Raw genomic sequence first — 17,635 nt, 5'->3', positions numbered from 1 at the left:
AACCACGTTCGTGATGAACACTAACGTGTTGATGCTACGTATTGATGCGCTTGACGCTAGTACTGTAGAGCAATTAGTCACATGTTAACACAAGCAACGAAGTCAATATTACCTTCCTTCAATTGGGCCATCGAGGAAGTACAGTACGTACTGACGAAACTAAAATGAGCTCTAACATGGAAATTAAGCGTTTCCGGACACATGTCCACATAACGTCGTTTCTTTCTTTGTGTGTGAGGAATGTTTCCTGAAAGTTTGGCCGTACCTTTTTGTAACACCCTATATTTCAGGTTTTATTTTATTTATCGTGTCAGAAGCAAACTAAAATAAATATTAGATACACTACTACATACATACATACATACATACATTATGGTTTATAAATTAAACTAATCAAGAATGAAATAAATGATTAGACACAGATTGTGTTGTCAAACATAAGGTAATTTTAATCTATACAGTGGATGCCCAAAAATTTGCAACGTGCAGTGCACTTTGTGTAGCGTTTACGAGGTCCTCCATGGTGCACACAGTTGGAGGTAATGTGCATTGTAGTAGATGTGTTGATGTCTGCACGGCAGCTCCGTAGTCACACTGGAGAGAGTTCACCTGGAAGCCCCACCTCTCCAGATTACTCTTGGATATTGTGACAGAAGAACGCAGACGGTTGAGTGATTTCCATGTGGACCATTTCTCTGTGTGGCCTAGGGGAAGAACTTTTTGCCACTCCTCCAGATGCTGGCATCTGACATGCCATCTCTTCTCCCGGTGTTGATGTGGAGTGTCAGCGAGTGGTTCTGCGCTGTGGAGGAAGCTCCTTCTAGACACAAGTCTTTGCTGTGCCTGTCGGTGGCTATGTAGTGGGTGGGCTTCGGATGTTACTGCCTTCTTCATTACACTCCGTGCTGCTGTATCTCTTCGGATGTCCGGGGGGGGGGGGGGGGGCGGGGGGGCTATTGCCGGATCGGATAAGCAGTACAGTTTTTCCACAGGTGTGGCTCTTAGACAACCCGTAGTGATACTACATGTCTCATTCAGAGCAACATCAACTTTCTTTGTATGTGTAGATCTGCACCATACAGAGCAAGCGTACTCAGCTGCAGAGTATCAGAAGGCTAATGCGGATGTGCGCACTGTGTCTGGCTGTGCTCCCCATGTTGTTCCAGTCAGCTTCCTAACCACATTGTTCCTGGCAGCCACTTTTTACTTTGTTTTTAAGCAGTGTTCCTTATATGTAAGAGCACGGTCCAGAGTGACTCCGAGGTATTTTGGAGTCTTGAAGTGTTCTAAAGAGGTTCCTTCCCAATCTATCTGCAAGGTTCTACTAGTCTGTCTGTTTCGGAGGTGGAAAGCACAGGTCTGTGTCTTACAAGGATTTGGTTTAAATTGGTTTGAATTGATTATCCCTGTAATAGGCAGTTAATTCTTTCAGAGCATCAGTTTGCTTCCACTCCACCCTCTCAAAGCTGTGATCTTGTGCTGTGATTGCTCGGTCATCTGCATATATGAACCTTCGTGTTCCTTCTGGTAACTGCTGGTCGTTAGTGTATATGTTGAAGAGGGTGTGTGCCAGTACACTGCCCTGTGGCAATCGATTTATCTGCTGCCTCCATCTGCTTCTTTGTCCTTGATATTCCACAAAATATCTTCGGTTCTGCAGAAGATTTCTTATGAGACAGGTTAGTTTGTAAACCTTGGTGAGGTTGTATAGCTTCAGCAACAAGAGTCTGTGGTTGACAGTGTCGTAGGCGGCTGGAAGATAAACACTGCTCCTGTTATCTACCCTCTTTGGAAGCCGTATTTCAGGTAAGGACCACGAAGATGAGATAGAAGAAATTAGGGCTCACACGGAGACGCACAGACATTTGGTTTTCCTCTCTCGGTTTACGAGTGGAACAGGAACAGAAATGACTATTAGTTGTACAGCGTGCCCTGCACCATGTAGGCAGTAGAGGTGGTGTTGGCCCGGCGCACAGATTCCGTGATACGGGGTGTCGGGCAGCGGCGCGCCGTGGCGCTGCGTGGGCGTAACAGGTAGCCAGCCAGCCAGCTGGTGGCGCTGGCAGTCCAGCGCGGCCGCCACCGGCGGTCAGTCTGCCCGCGGACGGCGAGCGGAGAACACGGCGGGACGCGCCGGGGTGAGTAGGCCGACACCACGAGGTTGCGCTAGCGCAGCGGCACTGCCGGATTCCTACTTCTCGTAGGGAGACCGCAAGCAAACACGAATACCTTCACAAGAGCGCAAATTTACTGTCGCGGACGCTTTTGGGCCATTACGCTCATCGTGATACCCGTATATTTGTTTTAGTGCAGCGAGAGAATCTTCAGCAACGTATCTGCTCGTCTAGTGCGTAAAAATATTTCAAGTTTGACGTTGAGTCCATTTTCGGCAGCTGTCACATAAAAGTTCGTTTTTTAATTTCAAGCGCGTTATCCTTGCTGCAATCTAATATCTATTAACGTTCCTGTCACGTTCGGCCGCTTATACATTTTGATTGTAGAGACATACATTCACTTTCGTTAATAAATTACTAGTTTTATGAATTTATTCATGGAAATGAGGTTATTTCGAAATTTCGCGTTTCCCTGCGCCACCCTGTATGAAAGGCGTCCTCACTGGATCTTTTCCTGCGAACAGCTTTTGTGCCAACGATAGTAGATTTTTTTAGTGATAGATCACAGTTCTCGGAAGATAAATCAGATGTTGTTCTTATATCAGCAATGGAGTCTTTTGCTAACGAAAACCGAAATGTGAAAGCTACGTAACCAAAATATCTCTACGTGAATATGTGCCGATTTTTCACAAGTGTAATGGAAGTGCGCTCTCTGACGTATCGCCAGAGAGGGAATGCAGATTTTGGCAGGACAGACAAACAACTCCAAGTACCATTTTATACATGTAAAAACTGTCATGTGAACTGTTTCGGCCGGCCGGTGTGGCCGTGCGGTTCTAGGCGCTTCAGTCTGAAACCGCGCGACCACTACGGCCGCAGGTGCGAATCCTGCCTCGGGCATGGATGTGTGTGATGTCCTTAGGTTAGTTAGGTTTAAGTAGTTCTAAGTCTAGGGGACTGATGATCACAGATGTTAAGTCCCATAGTGCTCACAGCCATTTGAACCTTTTTCTTTATTTTTTGACCTGTTTCGAATATATGAGCATCCAATATAAGAACAAAACTTTATTACACCAGCGCCGCTGCAGATGCCCATAATTTAAAAGAAAGCCCGTGGAATGTAAATAAAGACTTTCGCAGCGCTAGTTTATATCGTGTACTGATAATTTAGAAAAAGGTTCATGCAATTTCACAATACAATCTTTTACAAGAATTGAGAGTGAAATAGTGTGAATTTTAGCTTATGCATAGCACCATATTTTTATCTCGTTTTCAAAAGAACTACCCGATTTTGCCGGATTGTATCTTTGTCACTTGTGGACTTATAACTTCAATGTTAAACAATTCTGAAATGTACACCGAAGTTTTCATTTACCTTTCACAAATATCTTGTGCCCTCCGCGAACCGCAGACATCCAGACAATAGTCAAAAACCCATACCTCTGAAAGCATGTCTGGGGTATAGCATCTACCCCCGCTGTTGTGAATAGTTATCTCAGAATTGTCCTAAGGGTAGACACACAACGTATCTCATACACACCCATGTGTTCTTGTAGGTCAACTGGATAATGCGAAGTCGATATACCCCTTACGTCCAATCCATCGTTGAAACTCATGCCGCGCAGCTATAACTCAATTGCCCTCGTTGAATTCACGAACGACAACGCCTGTCATTGCTGTACTATGTATATGCAATTGAAAACGAACAAAGTCTAAAAGTTCCGTGAACTTAAATTTATTCTATTGAGCGATTTTTTCCTCATTTGCCCTAACGCATTTCAGAAAAAAACACAAGGTGAGTAAATGTAAATAGCATGCACACATTTCGCCATCCACTGTGGCGCATCAAAATTTCAGAATATTTATCACGATAGTCGCAGCTTAAGACATGTGCTCTACAGGTAATGTTCTCTTTTACAAGCAAGGATTTTCCACCAAGCAAACGTAGAATAGATTTTCCCACAAACGAAGATTTGAACTAACTTTCGTTAAAGTATAGAAAATGTGTAGGAGGTGCAAAAAGTTAAGAATTCCAGCGCATAATTGATCCACACGAACGAATTTCTTTCAAGACATCTCGTAGGTGACTGCCTACAACTGTGAAACATACGGAAAAAGGGTATTTGCGCCGTCAGATGGACAATACATGTTTATTTTTATGTTGCCGAGCAACAGCTATACAAAAATCTTTTAATTAACACACCGCCATTTGACTGTATTGTTAATTTAATTACGACCTAGGTTTCGATCTTTTATGGCGTTTTCAACTGATTGTCATTAATGCATATAGCAAGACATCAATCTGAAAAACGGGCAAAAATTAAGAAAATATTGACTCCACACGAAATGCCAGATGTAAAATCATCGTCTTTTAAAAGATCTGTAAATGTTCGCAACTCGTGGTCTAGTGGCTAGCGTCGCTGCCTCTGGATCACGGGGTCCCAGGCTCGAATCCCGGCCGGGTTAGGTATTTTCTCTGCTCGGGTACACCCGTGGTCTAGGGGTAGCGTCTTTGATTCATAATCAAAACGTATTCGGTCCCGGGTTCGATCCCCGCCACTGCCTAAATTTTGATAAGTAAACAGCATTGGCAGCCGAAGACTTCCGGCATACGAAGTCAGCCTCATTCTGCCAACGGCCTTGTCAAAGAGGACGGAGGAACGCATAGAGGTTTAGGGCACTCTCTTGTCCTAGGGGTGGGAAATTGCCCCTAAAGGCGGAAGAATCAGCAATGATCAACGACATGAGGATGCAGAAGGCAATGGAAACCACTGCATTAAAGACACGTAACGTGTATCCACAGGACATGTGGCCTGTAGTTGAAGAAGTGTCATGATGATCTCTCCATTGGCAAAAGATTCCGGAATAGTCCCCCATTCGGATCTCCGGGAGAGGACTGCCAAGGGGGAGGTTACCATGAGAAAAAGATTGAATAATCAACGTAAGGATAATGCTCTACGAGTCGGGGCGTGGAATGTCAGAAGCTTGAACGTGGTAGGGAAACTAGAAAAGAGAAATGCAAAGGCTCAATCTAGATATAGTAGGGGTCAGTGAAGTGAAGTGGATGGAAGACAAGGATTTCTGGTCAGATGAGTATCGGGTAATATCAACAACAGCAGAAAATGGTATAACAGGTGTAGGACTCGTTATGAATAGGTAGGTAGGGCAGAGGGTCTGTTACTGTGAACAGTTCAGTGACCGGGTTGTTCTAATCAGAATTGACAGCAGACCAACACCGACAACGATAGTTCAGGTATACATGCCGACGTCGCAAGCTGAAGATGAACAGATAGAGAAAGTTTATGAGGATTTTGAAAGGGTAATGCAGTATGTAAAGGGGGACGAAAATCTAATAGTCATTGGCGACTGGAATACAGTTGTAGGGGAAGGAGTAGAAGAAAAGGTTACAGGAGAATATGGGCTTGGGACAAGGAATGAAAGAGGAGAAAGACTAATTGAGTGCTGTAACAAGTTTCAGCTAGTAATAGCAAATACCCTGTTCAAGAATCACAAGAGGAGGTGGTATACTTGGAAAAGGCCGGGAGGTACGGGAAGATTTCAATTAGATTACATCATAGTCAGACAGAGATTCCGAAATCAGATACTGGATTGTAAGGCGTACCCAGGAGCAGATATAGACTCAGATCACAATATAGTAGTGATGAAGAGTAGGCTGAAGTTCAAGACATTAGTCAGGAAGAATCAATACGCTAAGAAGTGGGGTACGGAAGTTCTAAGGAATGACGAGATACGTTTGAAGTTCTCTAACGCTATAGATACAGCAATAATGAATAGCGCAGTAGGCAACACAGTTGAAGAGGAATGGATGTCTCTAAAAAGGGCCATCACAGAAGTTGGGAAGTAAAACATAGGTACAAAGAAGGTAGCTGCGAAGAAACCATGGGTAACAGAAGAAATACTTCAGTTCAAGTACAAACATGTTCCGGGAAAATCAGGAATACAGAAATAAAAGTCGCTGAGGAATGAAATAAATAGGAAGTGCAGGGAAGCTAAGACGAAATGGCTGCAGGAAAAATGTGAAGACATCGAAAAAATATGATTGTTGGAAGGACAGACTCAGGATACAGGAAAGTCAAAACAATCTTTGGTGACATTAAAGGCAACGGTGGTAACATTAAGAGTGCAACGGGAATTCCACTGTTAAATGCAGAGGAGAGAGCAGATAGGTGGAAAGAATATATTGAAAGCCTCTATGAGGGTGAAGATTTGTCTGATGTGATAGAAGAAGAAACAGGAGTCGATATAGAAGAGATAGGGGATCCAGTATTAGAATCGGAATTTAAAAGAGCTTTGGAGGACTTACGGTCAAACAAGGCAGAAGGGATAGATAACATTCCATCAGAATTTCTAAAATCATTAGGGGAAGTGGCAACAAAACGACTATTCACGTTGGTGTGTAGAATATATGAGTCTGGCGACATACCATCTGACTTTCGGAAAAGCATCATCCACACAATTCCGAAGACGGCAAGAGCTGACAAGTGCGAGAATTATCGCACAATCAGCTTAACAACTCATGCATCGAAGCTGCTTACAACAATAATATACAGAAGAATGGAAAAGAAAATTGAGAATGCGCTCGGTGACGATCAGTTTGGCTTTAGGAAAAGTAAAGGCACGAGAGAGGCAATTCTGACGTTACGGCTAATAATGGAAGCAAGGCTAAAGAAAAATAAAGACACGTTCATAGGATTTGTCGACCTGGAAAAAGCGTTCGACTATATAAAATGGTGCAAGCTGTTCGAGATACTGAAAAAAGTAGGGGTAAGCTATAGGGAGAGATGGGTCATATACAATATGTACAACAACCAAGAGGGAATAATAAGAGTGGACGATCAAGAACGAAGTGCTCGTATTAAGAAGGGAGTAAGACAAGGCTGTAGCCTTTTGCCCCTACTCTTCAATCTGTACATCGAGGAAGCAATGATGGAAATAAAAGAAAGGTTCAGGATATCAATGATACGATTCGCTGATGACATTGCTATCCTGAGTGAAAGTGAAGAAGAATTAAATGATATGCTGAACGGAATGAACAGTCTAATGAGTACACAGTATGGTTTGAGAGTAAATCGAAGAAAGACGAAGGTAATGAGAAGTAGTAGAAATGAGAACAGCGAGAAACTTAACATCAGGATTGATGGTCACGAAGTCAATGAAGTTAAGGAATTATGCTACCTAGGCAGTAAAATAACCAATGACGGACGGAGCAAGGAGGACATCAAAAGCAGAATCGCTATGGCAAAAAAGGCATTTCTGGCCAAGAGAAGTCTACTAATATCAAATACCGGCCTTAATTTGAGGAAGAAATTTCTGAGGATGTACGTCTGGAGTACAGCAGTGTATGGTAGTGAAACATGGACTGTGGGAAAACCGGAACAGAAGAGAATCGAAGCATTTGAGATGTGGTGCTATAGACGAATGTTGAAAATTAGGTGGACTGATAAGGTAAGGAATGAGGAGGTTCTACGCAGAATCGGAGAGGAAAGGAATATGTGGAAAACACTAATAAGGAGAAGGGACAGGATGATAGGACATCTGCTAAGACATGAGGGAATGACTTCCATGGTACTAGAGGGAGCTGTAGAGGGCAAAAACTATAGAGGAAGACAGAGATTGGAATACGTCAAGCAAATAATTGAGGACGTAGGTTGCAAGTGCTACTCTGAGAAGAGGAGGTTAGCACAGGAAAGGAATTCGTGGCGGGACGCATCAAACCAGTCAGTAGACTGATGACAAAAAAACAAAACAAAAACGGGAACTGGATGTTTGTGTTGTCGTCCTTCCATCGTTCATGAATGTGGCTAAACTGTCCTGTATACATACTGGAAATGTACACGGGAGCTGACGACCACGCAGTTTAGCGCTCCACAAATCAATCTCATCATCATCAGTAAAAAATAGTGGGAGCACGTCATTTTTCGTAAAAACAGTAAACCGTTTTTTACTAAATATATTTTAAATATAGGTCGTAATTAAACAATAATGCAGTTAAATGGCGGTGCGTTCATTAAAAAAACATACATGTTCATTTTTTCCCAGAGTCAGATATTACAACCATCTTCACGGAAGATTCTTTGACGGATACTGGTTTTTGCCTGTGAAGAGGAAACCAGTAGAGAATAAACATACAATTGTAGAACTTTTTAAAAATTATTTTTCAAGGGTTACGTGACATTGTCTTATAATCAATAGCCTATTTTAAGGATCTCTGTATAGTGTACTAATTTGGTTTGCATATCTGTAAACACTTTCTCCTGTGGCAGTTATTTGGCTGAAAGAGCTGAGGTTTTCCAAGTGCAGTGGCAGTTTATGCCAACACGAAGTTAACTGCGCAGCACGTATTTCGGCGCCATTAATTTATCCACGGTACTGGTGGCTGAGCCCAATGGCTATGGATTAATTACTGCAAGAAATGCAGTAAACCAGTCAAAACTTTATTTATGCAGAAAAGCATTTCAGGGTTTTACCCATCTACAACTGGCTCAATACATTTTCATATTCATCGTCATTAAGCTCACGTCGACAGCAATTTTTAGTGCTGCAGCTGCCGTGCGAAAAAATAATTCCTGGAGCCACAATATTTTCGCGAGTTGTATGTTTACGTCCAATTTACAGTTAGGTGCACGTAACATTTATTGTTTCCTGTAGCTCCTTGCTTTGATATTATGTACGTGTCCCAGATCAGGCACACTTACATGGAGTGGTGCTCTTTTTGCAACGGAACTTTTCGATTTTAAATTCTCATCAATAATTACACATACAATTTTTGAATTTTGCTCCCTAGTTATTATTTCTTCTGCTTGATTAGGCAATCGACCCAGTCCCTGTTCACTTTCACCAACTACTACTGTGTCCTCAGCATACCGTACCATCCTGGTTTTCTGTAAATGAGAATCGATTCCCATACGCAGAGCCGGCCTTTTGTGACCGGCGGTTCTAGGCGCTACAGTCTGGAACCGCGCGACCCCTTCGGTCGCAGGTTCGAATCCTGCCTCGGGCCTGGATATGTGTGATGTCCTTAGATTAGTTAGGTTTAAGTAGTTCTAGGGGACTGATGACCTCAGACGTTAAGTCGCAAAGTGCTCAGAGCCATTTGAACCATATGCGGATAGTCGGTCTCATTTTCTGCACAATACACACGTTAAATATCAGTGTTTACGATTTTGAAACATCGATTTAAGGTCTACCACCTCATGCTGCAGGTGTATTATTATTATTATTATTATTATTATTATTATTATTATTATTATTATTGCTAAAAAATGGCTCTGAGCGCTATGGGACTTAGCAGCTGTGGTCATCAGTCCCCTAGAACTTAAAACTACTTAAACCTAACTAACCTAAGGAAATCACACACATCCATCCCCGAGGCAGGATTCGAACCTACGACCGTAGCAGTCGCGCGACTCCGGACTGAGCGCCTAGAACCGCGAGACCACCGCGGCCGGCGTTGTTGTTGTTGGCGTTGTTGTTGTTGTTGTTGTTGTTGTTGTTGTTGTTAAGTATAAATTTTCAGTTGTTTTTGATACTGGTAAGACGTCCGTCCCCCTCATCGTAGTACCATATAACAATTAAATCGATCGTGGAAGAGACAGCAACTCCATTCATTCTTCAAACAGCGTGGAACTATAATGAACGTCACTAGTTAGACGGCTCGCTGTCGTCACTCTACCAAGCAGTTAGAAAGTCTTCCCACTTCCTTTGTGAACAGAAAATGTCGTCAGCTGTTACTGTAATACTTCCGTACGGCTCAACGCCCTGGCCCGGCCTGCCCTTGTGCAAGTCTTCCAAGTGGATGTCACTTCCAACAATTGCGTGTCCTTAAACCATCCCAGTAATCTTGCCACGGAAACGGGCCTGCAGTTTACCTGTGCAAACCGAATCACGTGTCGTTCCTGGGAAACCTTCATATCAGTGTAGATTAAAAGCAGACTGAAATATTTCGTGATCCGACTCCGTCTCGATCCAGTCACCTTTCCGTTTCGAGGCACGCGCTTTACAGTTTCTCGCCCGATGTCTGTCTTGGTCGTTTTTTTCGTCAGTGGTTCTGTGCAGATGTCGCATGACATGTTTCAAATTCTGTCTGTGAGAAAAAACACTCATTTTTCCTTTTTTTCCCTGAACACGCAGAGTTTCCGTTCCGGCTGTCTAGGTCATTAATCCCGACTATTATCACTGATTACAAGGTTTTATAAATCTCTTGCACGTGACAGACGTCTTTCATATGAACTATTCATTCCGTAAACCATTTGAGATTTTTCTGTTTTCCATACAGGGTGATTTTTTTTCCACCGTGTACAAATTAGGGATCGATCGATGAGAGGATACGTAATAAAAAAGTTTTAATGAACGTATGACCGGAAATGCATGGTTTCCAAGCTAGAGATCATTTGTGTCATCCAGTCTACTCATAGAGGCCACCTTTACGTGGAGTGGTACCTTCAACTTTCGCAATAGTCACCTATAGGATAGTATGCAGAATCCCCAGCATCAATGCAGCCGGAAAGTGTGGGCCGAGATAATTGGGGACCGTATTTTGGGACCAACTTTCCTTCCACGTCGCTTAACACGCCGGAATTACCAGCGTTTCTTGCGGGTGACTTTGCCTCCCTTGCTGGAAGAAGTGCCACTGATGATTCGAAGGGTACTCCAGCCCACTTCTCGCATTACAAGCACTTCAGCAAATGTATCCAGTAGACCAGTTAATTCAGCTCATTCATGAATCCTACCAGCGATTCCAAGACTGTCGCAAGGAGGTGATCTTCGGCTGGTTACCTGACCACATCGGCATACAGGGAAACGACATGGCCGACAAAGCAGCCAATGAAGCGTGTCGGGATGGAGTTGTCCGTCAGACCCCTTTCGTTGCATGCCGCCATATTATTTTCTGACAGCCCCATCATACGTCAGTGGGAGACTGAACGGTTGAAGGTGACAGAAGACAAACTGCGAAACCGACCACACAGGCACTGGGAGGAGGTTCTGCTTTCCAGGCTGCGCATAGGACATAGCCTTTTAACACGCGGCTTCCTCGTCCAGCGGGAGGATCTACCAATATGTGAAGTTTGTGGTGTTCTGCTGTCTTACGTACTGATATCGGGCAGCCGTCAGTCTCGATGGACATCTGCCCTCGCCGATTTTGATTCCAGTGTTATGAGGGTAGTGACGTTTAGTGAACTGTCAGGCCTCATCCCTATTGGTGTGGAACGGAGACAGACTTTAATGCATTATAAACTGCTCCACATGTACGGGGTAGTCTTCGTCCCCACCCACGAGACTGGCATGCTGACTTTTCGTCAGGGCGTCGATGTCTATGAAGTTGAGTGCCCCCTCATCTCAAATCACCACCACCACCACCACCACCACCACCACCACCACCACCACCACCTTCATTCACACTAGCAACTGGACATATTAAGTCAGCAATAATTAAGAAACGACGTAATATTCATGGAAGATAGTTTCATTTCAAAAAACCACAGTTTTTACTACTGAGGATTTCACAGTCTAAGATGTTGACACCTTTCGGCCACAGTCATCACTAGTAGGAATTGCTGCTGGATCGGAGTGCACAGACGTTAAAACAGCATCGTCTGTGTGAACGTATCTGCTATCGTCAGACTTCTATAGGTGCGATGCAAAGCGCTATACACCTCACTTCCACAAAAAGAATCAGTTACAGACATAACAATATTAATCTTGGAATATAAAAATATTTATGCAAATGTAGATTCCGAGAACAGTTCTACAATGGTGCGAAACGTGGACAGAGGAGAAGACAGAAACGAAACGATTACGAGCCTTTGAAAATTGGTGTCTGGAGGCCAGATGGATTGAATGAGAAAGGAATTAACGTATTTTGTGGCAAATAAATAAGCAAAAATGTAAAATAGATAGCGAATCAAAGTGCTAGAGTGGTTGGAGACATTTTACGACGTGTGGCATTGCTGAAAAGTGTAGTGCAAGGGATAGTGAAAGGAAAGAACCTAAGGGACAATGATATACATATATGAGTACGTAAGACATAGTATCTATGGCACGGGATGTGACAGTTGTGCTGAAATTGAGATAAATGGAATGATCGAGCAGAACACACCGCGTGGCGTAGTTCGCCCACCTAGAGCAGGTCTGTCTTCTTGATGCCACTCCCAAGTCTCGGTAAGCGACGAGGCGGCCAAGAGTATCGAATCACAGAATAACAGCAGAGCAACTGCAGCACCAGAAATTATACCAGTCGAAGTGAGTTCTTCCTTTTGCTCTTGAGCCCTTTTAAATCAAGTGGATTAAGACAGTCAGCGAGCGGTGCTGCACCAGCCTTGGGATCGCTTTCTTGTGCCTCTTCCCCTGCGCAAAGCATTTTGCGGGCCAGTTCTCCGGACGCGAAAATTCCGCCCACTTCGAGGGAAAACCCTAATTTCGGTGTTAATCAAAAATAAGAACAAATTCTGTACATGCTTAGACAGTATTTATGTATAGAGGTTGGACAAAAATGTGAAAACATCGCGAGAGATGCACTCTTTGACATAAACGCAGATGCCCGCCAGCCTGCAGGTTGTGCTCTGTCGTGCTCGGCCACGATCAGCAGCTGCGCAGCGCCCTCAGCACGTTGTCAGTCGTGGTCAGAACAGCGTTCCGTGTAGGGATGAGTGCACTGTGTCTCAGCTACGTGAATTCCAGCGTGGGAAAGTTGCTGATGCTGATATGGTGCGTGTCTCCGTAGACGAAGTGTCTGCTGTTTCAAGAGGCACAGTATGGAAGATTTTTACTGCATACGGGGAAATGGGCAAAAAACATCATTCGCTATGTCACAACGTGGACGAAAATATGTGTTGAGTGATCGCGACAGACGGTCGTGGAAGAGGATTGTGGCAACAGAGGAAGACACCTGCGAATCACTGCAGCACCAAAAGAACGAAGCAGCTCAGTTAATCTGGAGGGGGGGGGGGGGGGGCTCCAATTCAAATTTTTCTCCTATACCTACGTTTTTCAAATTTCGATCTAAAACGTGCCCTTCCCTAAACCTACGTGTTAAACTTCGCCAGTCTGGGAGGGTCCAGACTGTGGTGTCACCGCCAGACACCACACTTGCCGTGTGGTAGCCTTTAAATCGGCCGCGGTCCGTTAGTATACGTCGGACCCGCGTGTCGCCACTATCAGTGATTGCAGACCGAGCGCCGCCACACGGCAGGTATAGTCTAGAGACTCCCTAGCACTCGCCTCCACTTGTACAGCCGACTTTGCTAGCAATGGTTCACTGTCTACAGACGCTCTCATTTGCAGAGACGACAGTTTAGCATAGCCTTCAGCTACGTCATTTGCTACGACCTAGCAAGGCGCTTCTATAAGAAATATCTTCAAGAATGTATTCTGAACAGATAATATTGTGAATCATGTACCGTCAAGAGCGACGTTCATCATTAATGGATTAACGTTAAGTATCAAACTAATTTCGTCCGCTTTCTGAATTCTCATTCCTTGTCATGTTCCAGACCTCACGTCAGTATAGTTCTTCCCACCTCACGCTAGCCTGCTTGAGTTAAAACGCGTACATTTCGGCCTCCACTAGTAACACGGTGTTGGCTCTTCTGTTAACGCAAAATAGACCACCCAACCGTACGCACAGTCTCCACTCATCCGTATTTTTCATTTCCTCTGTCTCCTCTCTTTCGCTGCCACTGCTACTATCTCTATCCACCTCCCTTTCCTATTGACTACCACTGTCACTAGCCATCAATATCTCCTCTCTCTTTACCTCCCATTGCTATTATCTTCACCCGTCACTTTCTTTCGCTCCCACTTTCTCCATTTCTATCTCCTCTCCCTTTCCCTCCCTGTCTCCTCTCTCTTCCACCGTCATTGTCCCTCTGCTATTCTTTCAGCACAAAAGACCGCGAGTATTTTCGTATGCCAAGATTTTTGGTGAGGAAGACGGATTGAGTACTGAGGCAGCTGTTTCTCCACTTTCCTGTCAGGAACGTATTCGACGACTTTGTTCTAAGACATTTTCGCCGCTGAAGCATGGCCTGCTTCTTATATAAAACAAATTCTATAGGTCAGTAGCGTATGAGAGTTTGTTTATATAATCACACTCACTCACACACACACACACACACACACACACACACACACACACACACACAAATACTTCGAAACAGTGAAGTACGCATAATATAAAGGTAACAAACATCGTTTGCTTTACTTTTTTTTCTGGATACTAACTCGTCGATCGTAATTCATCGAAAACGCCCGACTTACGACTTGTCTCTTATGAGCTCAGACTAGTTTACAATGCGGAGGCTGTTCTTTTCTAACTGATCTAACATGGCCGTTATTACTGTCAAAACGTCTTTAATACTGATAAAACAGTGCTAGTGTAGCGACGCTGTGTTGCGCTGTTTGTGACTGCAATTTTATGGAGGATGCATCTTTAAATGTATGATGGTAAAAACAACGCGTAGAGGAATTTGAGAAACGCCCAAATGCTTTGTGCATGTGTACCAAAAGCGAAAGGTCGCGTTAACTACGTGATTCCCAGAAAAGAACTACCGATGATGCTTGGCTGAACAGACAGCGTTATCGGAGGGCCGGCCTGCCGACTGCACACACTGACCACAAGATAATGGGCCTCTGAGTGTTTGCTCTGTACTTCGGGGCAGAAGCGGAATTATACGACTGGCGCCGTTTTCGGTTCTCTTTCCGACGCTCTTATTCATTTTACTGTCACCAAATGGACGCAGATTACAACAAAGAGGAAGAGAAAAGGAGCAGTTGTTGTAATGTAGTTAGCACCACAGAGGATGTAAGAACCTCGGACAGTGTCATAGTACGCCTGAAGAGCAACTGCAGTCATCATCATCATCCATCATCATCAGTTTTTCACTCCAGTTGCCTAGGTGAAATTTACAAGTATGTGTCCGTGTACCCTCTTCTCTCAGGACTATGTACCAGCTGATTCCTCTTTTTCCTATATCCTCCATCTCTTTCCTTGGGCTTCCTACCGGTCTTCTATCATCAACAGCTGTGTGCAGCCACTGTTTTGCTATCCTGCCCTCGTCCATTTGCTTAACATGACCTGACGTCTGAAACGAGCCCTTGTCACTTCTTCTTTCAAGGTCAGGTACATTCCAGCATCTTCCCTTATTTTTTTACCCTATCGTTCCTAGTTTTCTGGTCCATAGTTCGTAAGAACTTAATTTCTGCAGCTTGTAGTTTGTTTTCCACTTGCTTCGTTATTGTGTAGGTTTATAGACCATATGTTATCATCGGGATAAGGTATGACTGAAGGAGTGTTTGTTTCGATATTAATGGAAAATGTTCGTTCTAGAGTAGGATCCGAACTTGTTGGTAGAACAGAGCTCAGTTTTGAGTTCGATAATTAATGTAAAGTTGCGTCCTGCTATCGCTTGAAATGACTTATCCTAGATATTTGAACTCGTCTGCTGTTTCCAGTTGTGTATCTTACTGCCTTAATTTTTCTTTCTTATTTTTCCTGTTGATTGACATTGCAAACTGTTCCTGATTTATTTATTGTTAATGCTTTTATTACACCCTCCATCAACACCACTTGTGCCAACGCCCGTCTCGCTTATCTCGACTTGTTGAACAGTGAAGTTCGCTCTCTGTTCTTCCACTATTGCGGTGAATCCAAAATAGTGTACTCAGTATGTCGGCAGAAAAATAGAAAAGATTAATGATAAATCTACAGAAACAGTTAACAAATTTGTATTAGAAAAAGTGAAAATTGCAAGCCGATGAAGACTTAGAGAAATAAAGTAAGTCAAAAGTGAGTTAAGTCTTTTGGAAAACTGAATGTTGTATTCAGAAGTAAACTATCACTATTTTTTCAACGGAAAGTCTATAGCCAATGTATGCTGCCAGTAGTAACTCACAGATGTGGAAATGAGGATGAAGTAAGTTCAGTTGCTGATGGAATAAATGGCGGGCTTCGATACGCTGTTAGAAACTGTATCGAGTGAATACAAAGCAGCACGAATGGTCGAAGATTTGTTTGAGTCGCTAGGAACTTACACAGAAGAGCCAAAAATATGTCAATTTGCAGATGCTCGATGTCTCACACAATAACCGGCCCTGCGAGTGGAAACTACGACTATTAATCTTTCTACATTTTGCCCTCGTCAGGCCAGACATGCGTGGAGTGGCTGTTTTGAGATTGAAGACCACAACAACAAAAAGCCAAGACTCGTAAGAAGTTATTCTTCCACCGCCCACGAATAGAACTGAAAGAAAACTTAATGTGCAGGGCACTAAAGAGTACATTCTGACATTCACTCTGTTTTGAAGAGCATAACAGAGGCTGAAATAGGCAAGAAAATTGCCTACTCACAGCCAGAGCATCGAGGAAAGTTAGAAACATTGATTCTTATGAAGTTCATACTGAAATTTATGAGCAACTCTTTGTTGTTTTTGTTGTGGTCTTCAGGCCTGAGACTGGTTTGATGCAGCTCTCCATGCTACTCTATCCTGTGGAAGGTTCTTCGTCTCCCAGTACTTACTGCAACCTACATCCTTCTGAATCTGCTTAGTGTATTCATCTCTTGGTCTCCCTCTACGATTTTTACCCTCCACACTGCCCTCCAACGCTAAATTTGTGATTCATTGATGCCTCAGAACATATCCTACCAACCGGTCCCTTCGTCTTGTCAAGTTGTGCCACAAACTTTTCTTCTCCCCAATCCTCTTCAATACTTCCTCATTAGTTATGTGATCTACCCATCTAATCTTCAGCATTCTTCTGTGGCACCACGTTTCGAAAGCTTCTATTCTCTTCTTGTCTAAACTATTTACCGTCCATGTTCCACTTCCATACATGGCTACACTCCATACATATACTTTCAGAAATCTATACTCGATGCTAACAAATTTCCCTTCTTCAGAAACGCTTTCCTTGCCATTGCCAGTCCACCTTTTATATCCTCTCTACTTCGACCACCATCAGTTATTTTGCTCCCCAAATAGCAAAAATCCTTTACTACTTTAAGTGTCTCACTTCCTAATCTAATTCCCTCAGCATCACCCGACTTTATTCGACTACATTACATCATCCTCGTTTTGCTTTTGTTGATGTTCATCTTATATCCTCCTTTCAAGACACTGTCCATTCCGTTCAACTGCTCTTCAAAGTCCTTTGCTGTCTCTGACAGAATTACAATGTCATCGGCAAACTTCAAAGTTTTTATTTCTTCTCCATAGATTTTAATACCTACTCCGAATTTTTCTTTTGTTTCCTTTACTGCTTGTTAGGAATATTAATTTTGTTTTTCGGAAATTCCATGAATCTAGAGACTTTTACTTTCCGATAACGTCGATTTCTTTTCACAATTCTCCTGCTTTTGTTTCCCCTTGCGGCTGCCTGAAGGCTCCAGCTCACCACTTCTTGTATGTCCTCCGACTTTAACCTCGGAGCGCTATCCTACCAGAAGCGAGAGGCCGCCGTCCCACCGGACTGTCCAAACTGCCTGCGCCGCCTCGAGGACAGTACT

At 43.5% G+C, this 17,635-nt stretch overlaps 2 protein-coding genes across 7 annotated transcripts in view; one reads left to right on the top strand and one right to left on the bottom strand.

The window, feature by feature from the left end:
- LOC126281658 (zinc transporter 1) overlaps positions 1-17,635 on the top strand; it is a 556,713-nt gene that overhangs the window by 318,226 nt on the left and 220,852 nt on the right. The window contains exon 1 of one of the 6 annotated variants that reach the window (XM_049980801.1): positions 2,068-2,138. The exons of 4 other annotated variants lie outside the window; for them this stretch is intronic. The gene's annotated coding sequence lies outside the window, so the exon portion shown is untranslated. Of the gene's footprint in view, positions 1-2,067; positions 2,139-17,635 lie in introns of those variants that run through there. One more of the 6 variants, XM_049980803.1, reaches the window with a different exon arrangement.
- LOC126281656 (protein SPT2 homolog) overlaps positions 1-17,635 on the bottom strand; it is a 518,200-nt gene that overhangs the window by 461,453 nt on the left and 39,112 nt on the right. The window lies entirely within an intron of this gene.

Source organism: Schistocerca gregaria, chromosome 7, assembly GCF_023897955.1.
Source record: "Schistocerca gregaria isolate iqSchGreg1 chromosome 7, iqSchGreg1.2, whole genome shotgun sequence".
NCBI lineage: Eukaryota > Metazoa > Arthropoda > Insecta > Orthoptera > Acrididae > Schistocerca > Schistocerca gregaria.
Note: the sequence above shows the minus strand (reverse complement) of the source record. Positions and strands in the feature narration are given on the sequence as shown.